The sequence below is a fragment of the Mchenga conophoros genome, linkage group LG3 (genome assembly GCF_057382185.1).
Source record: "Mchenga conophoros isolate Kocher_MC1m ecotype Shallow Benthic linkage group LG3, M_conophoros_male_GT1.1, whole genome shotgun sequence".
In the NCBI taxonomy this organism is placed as follows: Eukaryota; Metazoa; Chordata; class Actinopteri; order Cichliformes; family Cichlidae; genus Mchenga; species Mchenga conophoros.
In genome coordinates, this window is record NC_140528.1 from 85,392,820 (window position 1) to 85,399,445 (window position 6,626).

At 57.6% G+C, this 6,626-nt stretch overlaps 1 non-coding gene and 3 pseudogenes across 1 annotated transcript; all 4 read right to left on the bottom strand.

The window, feature by feature from the left end:
* Nucleotides 1-1,408: 1,408 nt before the first annotated feature.
* On the bottom strand, nt 1,409-1,527 carry LOC146581331 (5S ribosomal RNA; annotated as a pseudogene).
* Nucleotides 1,528-3,382: 1,855 nt separating this feature from the next.
* On the bottom strand, nt 3,383-3,501 carry LOC146581332 (5S ribosomal RNA; annotated as a pseudogene).
* A 778-nt stretch (nt 3,502-4,279) lies between these two features.
* On the bottom strand, nt 4,280-4,398 carry LOC146581333 (5S ribosomal RNA; annotated as a pseudogene).
* A 1,493-nt stretch (nt 4,399-5,891) lies between these two features.
* On the bottom strand, nt 5,892-6,010 carry LOC146581334 (5S ribosomal RNA). Its single transcript, XR_014891876.1, has one exon. It is a non-coding gene; the product is annotated as a 5S ribosomal RNA (ribosomal RNA).
* Between the last annotated feature and the right edge of the window lie 616 nt (nt 6,011-6,626).

The window sequence follows — 6,626 nt, forward strand, 5'->3', positions numbered from 1 at the left end:
AGTGGCCTGAGCAAGAGCCACAGGGCCTGGTTTGGTGAAGATGGCCTCGGCCAGAAGCCACAGGCCCTGGTGTGGTGTAAGTGGCCTCAGCCAGCAGCCACAGGCACTGGTGTGGTGTAAGTGGCCTCAGCCAGCAGCAAAAGGGCCCTGGTGTGGTGTAAGTCGCCTCAGCCAGAAGCCACAGGCACTGGTGTGGTGTAAGTGGCCTCAGCCAGCAGCAAAAGGGCCCTGGTGTGGTGTAAGTCGCCTCAGCCAGCAGCCACAGGCCCTGGTGTGGTGTAGATGGCCTCAGCCAGCAGCCACAGGCCCTGGTGTGGTGTAAGTGGCCTCAGCCAGCAGCCACAGGCCCTGGTGTGGTCTAAGTGGCCTCAGCCAGAAGCACAGGGCCTGGTGTGATATGAGTGGCCTGAGCAAGAGCCACAGGCCCTGGTGTGGTGTAAGTGGCCTGAGCAAGAGCCACAGGCCCTGGTGTGGTGTAAGTGGCCTGAGCAAGAGCCACAGGCCCTGGTGTGGTGTAGGTGGCCTCAGCCAGCAGCCACAAGCCCTTGTGTGGTGTAAGTGGCCTCAGCCAGCAGCCACAGGCCCTGGTGTGGTGTAAGTGGCCTCAGCCAGTGCCACAGGCCCTGGTGTGGTGTAAGTGGCCTGAGCAAGAGCCACAGACCATGGTGTGGTGTAATTGGCCTCAATAGCAACTAAGGCCCTGGTGTGGTGTAGGTGGCCTAAGCCAGCAGCCACAGGCCCTGGTGTGGTGTAAGTGGCCTCAGCCAGCAGCCACAGGCCCTGGTGTGGTGTAAGTCGCCTCAGCCAGAAGCCACAGGCACTGGTGTGGTGTAAGTGGCCTCAGCCATCAGCAAAAGGGCCCTGGTGTGGTGTAAGTCGCCTCAGCCAGCAGCCACAGGCCCTGGTGTGGTGTAGATGGCCTCAGCCAGCAGCCACAGGCCCTGGTGTGGTGTAAGTTGCCTCAGCCAGAAGCACAGGCCCTGGTGTGGTATGAGTGGCCTGAGAAAGAGCCACAGGCCCTGGTGTGGTGTAAGTGGCCTGAGCAAGAGCCACAGGCCCTGGTGTGGTGTAAGTGGCCTGAGCAAGAGCCACAGGCCCTGGTGTGGTGTAAGTGGCCTGAGCAAGAGCCACAGGCCCTGGTGTGGTGTAATTGGCCTCAATAGCAACTAAGGCCCTGGTTTGGTGTATGTGGCCTCAGCCAGCAAATAAGGCCGTGGTGTGGTGTAGGTGGCATCAGCTAGCAGCACAAGACATTGGAAAACAGCCAAAAGCAATGTCATTAATGTGCCCTCATTAATGGGCAGCTGCTCAATGTCATTAATGTGCCCTCATTAATGGGCAGCTGCTTTTGGTCTTTTAATACACCCCTTCTCTGGATCAAAAGCGGTTCAATGACATGAAAATGAAAGGCTTACAGCACCAGGTATTCCCAGGCAGTCTCCCATCCAAGTACTAACCAAGGCCAGCTCTGCTTAGCTTCCGAGATCAGACGAGGTCGGGCGTGCTCAGGGTGGTATGGCCGTAAGCTGCTGGCCCCAGCACAATGTCTCAATTTATGGATTCAAGTGATTAGGTGGCAAGTACCTGAAGTTACGAAGACAATCCTATAACCATACCTGCATGTTTGCATAATACCCTAACCCAAAGGCTCAGTTTGGCATTTATCCAACAGCACAGGCCCTGGATTGTTGAAGATGGCGTCAGGAACCAGCACAGGGCCTGGTGTGTTGTACATGGCCACAGCAAGCAGCACAGGGCCTGGTTTGGTGAAGATGGCCTCGGCCAGAAGCACAGGGCCTGGTGTGATATGAGTGGCCTGAGCAAGAGCCACAGGCCCTGGTGTGTTGTAAGTGGCCTCAGCCAGCAGCCACAGGCCCTGGTGTGGTGTAGGTGGCCTCAGCCAGCAGCCACAGGCCCTTGTGTGGTGTAATTGGCCTCAATAGCAACTAAGGCCCTGGTGTGGTGTAGGTGGCCTCAGCCAGCAGCCACAGGCCCTGGTGTGGTGTAAGTGGCCTCAGCCAGTGCCACAGGCCCTGGTGTGGTGTAAGTGGCCTGAGCAAGAGCCACAGACCCTGGTGTGGTGTAATTGGCCTCAATAGCAACTAAGGCCCTGGTGTGGTGTAGGTGGCCTCAGCCAGCAGCCACAGGCCCTGGTGTGGTGTAAGTGGCCTCAGCCAGCAGCCACAGGCCCTGATGTGGTGTAAGTGGCCCCAGCCGGTCACTCAGGCCCTGGTGTGGTGTAGGTGGCATCAGCCAGCAGCCACAGGCCCTGGTGTGGTGTAAGTCGCCTCAGCCAGAAGCCACAGGCACTGGTGTGGTGTAAGTGGCCTCAGCCAGCAGCAAAAGGGCCCTGGTGTGGTGTAAGTCGCCTCAGCCAGCAGCCACAGGCCCTGGTGTGGTGTAGGTGGCCTCAGCCAGCAGCCACAGGCCCTGGTGTGGTGTAAGTGGCCTCAGCCAGCAGCCACAGGCCCTGTTGTGGTGTAAGTGGCCTCAGCCAGCAGCCACAGGCCCTGGTGTGGTGTAAGTGGCCTCAGTCAGTGCCACAGGCCCTGGTGTGGTGTAAGTGGCCTGAGCAAGAGCCACAGACCCTGGTGTGGTATAATTGGCCTCAGCCAGCAGCCACAGGCCCTGGTGTGGTGTAAGTCGCCTCAGACAGAAGCCACAGGCACTGGTGTGGTGTAAGTGGCCTCAGCCAGCAGCAAAAGGGCCCTGGTGTGGTATAAGTCGCCTCAGCCAGCAGCCACAGGCCCTGGTGTGGTGTAGGTGGCCTCAGCCAGCAGCCACAGGCCCTGGTGTGGTGTAAGTGGCCTGAGCAAGAGCCACATACCCTGGTGTGGTGTAATTGGCCTCAATAGCAACTAATGCCCTGGTGTGGTGTAAGTGGCCTCAGCCAGCAGCCACAGGCCCTGGTGTGGTGTAAGTCGCCTCAGCCAGAAGCCACAGGCACTGGTGTGGTGTAAGTGGCCTCAGCCATCAGCAAAAGGGCCCTGGTGTGGTGTAAGTCGCCTCAGCCAGCAGCCACAGGCCCTGGTGTGGTGTAGATGGCCTCAGCCAGCAGCCACAGGCCCTGGTGTGGTGTAAGTGGCCTCAGCCAGCAGCCACAGGCCCTGGTTTGGTGTAAGTCGCCACAGCCAGAACCCACAGGCCCTGGTGTGGTGTAACTGGCCTCAGCCAGAGCCACAGCCCCTGATGTGGTGTAAGTGGCCCCAGCCGGTCACTCAGGCCCTGGTGTGGTGTAGGTGGCATCAGCTAGCAGCACAAGACATTGGAAAACAGCCAAAAGCAATGTCGTTAATGTGCCCTCATTAATGGGCAGCTGCTTTTGGTCTTTTAATACACCCCTTCTCTGGATCAAAAGCGGTTCAATGACATTAAAAAGAAAGGCTTACAGCACCAGGTATTCCCAGGCAGTCTCCCATCCAAGTACTAACCAAGCACAGCCCTGCTCAGCTTCCGAGATCAGACGAGGTCGGGCGTGCTCAGGGTGGTATGGCCGTAAGCTGCTGGGCCCAGCACAATGTCTCAATTTATGGATTCAGGTGATTAGGTGGCAAGTACCTGAAGTTACGAAGACAATCCTATAACCCTACCTTCATGTTTGCATAATACCCTAACCCAAAGGCTCAGTTTAGCATTTATCCAACAGCACAGGCCCTGGATTGTTGAAGATGGCCTCAGGAACCAGCACAGGGCCTGGTGTGTTGTACATGGCCACAGCTAGCAGCACAGGGCCTGGTTTGGTGAAGATGGCCTCGGCCAGAAGCGCAGGGCCTGGTGTGATGTGAGTGGCCTGAGCAAGAGCCACAGGCCCTGGTGTGGTGTAATTGGCCTCAATAGCAACTAAGGCCCTGGTGTGGTGTAGGTGGCCTCAGCCAGCAGCCACAGGCCCTGGTGTGGTGTAAGTGGCCTGAGCAAGAGCCACAGGCCCTGGTGTGGTGTAAGTGGCCTGAGCAAGAGCCACAGACCCTGGTGTGGTGTAATTGGCCTCAATAGCAACTAATGCCCTGGTGTGGTGTAGGTGGCCTCAGCCAGCAGCCACAGGCCCTGGTGTGGTGAAAGTGGCCTCAGCCAGAGCCACAGGCCCTGATGTGGTGTAAGTGGCCCCAGCCGGTCACTCAGGCCCTTGTGTGGTGTAGGTTGCATCAGCTAGCAGCACAAGACATTGGAAAAGAGCCAAAAGCAGTGTCGTTAATGTGCCCTCATTAATGGGTAGCTGCTTTTGGTCTTTTAATACACCCCTTCTCTGGATCAAAAGCGGTTCAATGACATGAAAATCAAAGGGTTACAGCACCAGGTATTCCCAGGCAGTCTCCCATCCAAGTACTAACCAAGCCCAGCCATGCTTAGCTTCCGAGATCAGACGAGGTCGGGCGTGCTCAGGGTGGTATGGCCGTAAGATGCTGGCTCCAGCACAATGTCTCAATTTATGGATTCAAGTGATTAGGTGGCAAGTACCTGAAGTTACGAAGACAATGCTATAACCATACCTGCATGTTTGCATAATACCCTAACCCAAAGGCTCAGTTTGGCATTTATCCAACAGCACAGGCCCTGGATTGTTGAAGATGTCCTCAGGAACCAGCACAGGGCCTGGTGTGTTGTACATGGCCACAGCAAGGAGCACAGGGCCTGGTTTGGTGAAGATGGCCTCGGCCAGAAGCGCAGGGCCTGGTGTGATGTGAGTGGCCTGAGCAAGAGCCACAGGCCTTGGTGTGGTGTAAGTGGCCTCAGCCAGCAGCCACAGGCCCTGGTGTGGTGTAAGTCGCCTCAGCCAGAAGCCACAGGCACTGGTGTGGTGTAAGTGGCCTCAGCCAGCAGCCACAGGCCCTGGTGTGGTGTAGGTGGCCTCAGCCAGCAGCCACAGGCCCTGGTGTGGTGTAGGTGGCCTCAGCCAGCAGCCACAGGCCCTGGTGTGGTGTAAGTGGCCTCAGCCAGCAGCCACAGGCCCTGGTGTGGTGTAAGTGGCCTGAGCAAGAGCCACAGGCCCTGGTGTGGTGTAAGTGGCCTGAGCAAGAGCCACAGACCCTGGTGTGGTGTAATTGGCCTCAATAGCAACTAATGCCCTGGTGTGGTGTAGGTGGCCTCAGCCAGCAGCCACAGGCCCTGGTGTGGTGTAAGTGGCCTCAGCCAGCAGCCACAGGCCCTGGTGTGGTGTACGTCGCCTCAGCCAGAAGCCACAGGCACTGGTGTGGTGTAAGTGGCCTCAGCCAGCAGCAAAAGGGCCCTGGTGTGGTGTAAGTGGCCTCAGCCAGCAGCCACAGGCCCTGGTGTGGTGTAGGTGGCCTCAGCCAGCAGCCACAGGCCCTTGTGTGGTGTAATTGGCCTCAATAGCAACTAAGGCCCTGGTGTGGTGTAGGTGGCCTAAGCCAGCAGCCACAGGCCCTGGTGTGGTGTAAGTGGCCTCAGCCAGTGCCACAGGCCCTGGTGTGGTGTAAGTGGCCTGAGCAAGAGCCACAGACCCTGGTGTGGTGTAATTGGCCTCAATAGCAACTAAGGCCCTGGTGTGGTGTAGGTGGCCTCAGCCAGCAGCCACAGGCCCTGGTGTGGTGTAAGTGGCCTCAATAGCAACTAAGGCCCTGGTGTGGTGTAAGTGGCTTCAGCCAGCAGCCACAGGCTCTGGTGTGGTGTAACTGGCCTCAGCCAGCAGCCACAGGCCCTGGTGTGGTGTAAGTGGCCTCAGCCAGAGCCACAGGCCCTGATGTGGTGTAAGTGGCCCCAGCCGGTCACTCAGGCCCTGGTGTGGTGTAGGTGGCATCAGCTAGCAGCACAAGACATTGGAAAACAGCCAAAAGCAGTGTCGTTAATGTGCCCTCATTAATGGGCAGCTGCTTTTGGTCTTTTAATACACCCCTTCTCTGGATCAAAAGCAGTTCAATGACATGAAAATGAAAGGCTTACAGCACCAGGTATTCCCAGGCAGTCTCCCATCCAAGTACTAACCAAGCCCAGCCCTGCTTAGCTTCCGAGATCAGACGAGGTCGGGCGTGCTCAGGGTGGTATGGCCGTAAGCTGCTGGGCCCAGCACAATGTCTCAATTTATGGATTCAAGTGATTAGGTGGCAAGTACCTGAAGTTACGAAGACAATCCTATAACCATACCTGCATGTTTGCATAATACCCTAACCCAAAGGCTCAGTTTGGCATTTATCCAACAGCACAGGCCCTGGATTGTTGAAGATGGCCTCAGGAAACAGCACAGGGCCTGGTGTGTTGTACATGGCCACAGCAAGCAGCACAGGGCCTGGTTTGGTGAAGATGGCCTCAGCCAGAAGCACAGGGCCTGGTGTGATATGAGTGGCCTGAGCAAGAGCCACAGGCCCTGGTGTGGTGTAAGTGGCCTCAGCCAGCAGCCACAGGCCCTGGTGTGGTGTAGGTGGCCTCAGCCAGCAGCCACAAGCCCTTGTGTGGTGTAAGTGGCCTCAGCCAGCAGCCACAGGCCCTGGTGTGGTGTAAGTGGCCTCAGCCAGTGCCACAGGCCCTGGTGTGGTGTAAGTGGCCTGAGCAAGAGCCACAGACCATGGTGTGGTGTAATTGGCCTCAATAGCAACTAACGCCCTGGTGTGGTGTAGGTGGCCTAAGCCAGCAGCCACAGGCCCTGGTGTGGTGTAAGTGGCCTCAGCCAGCAG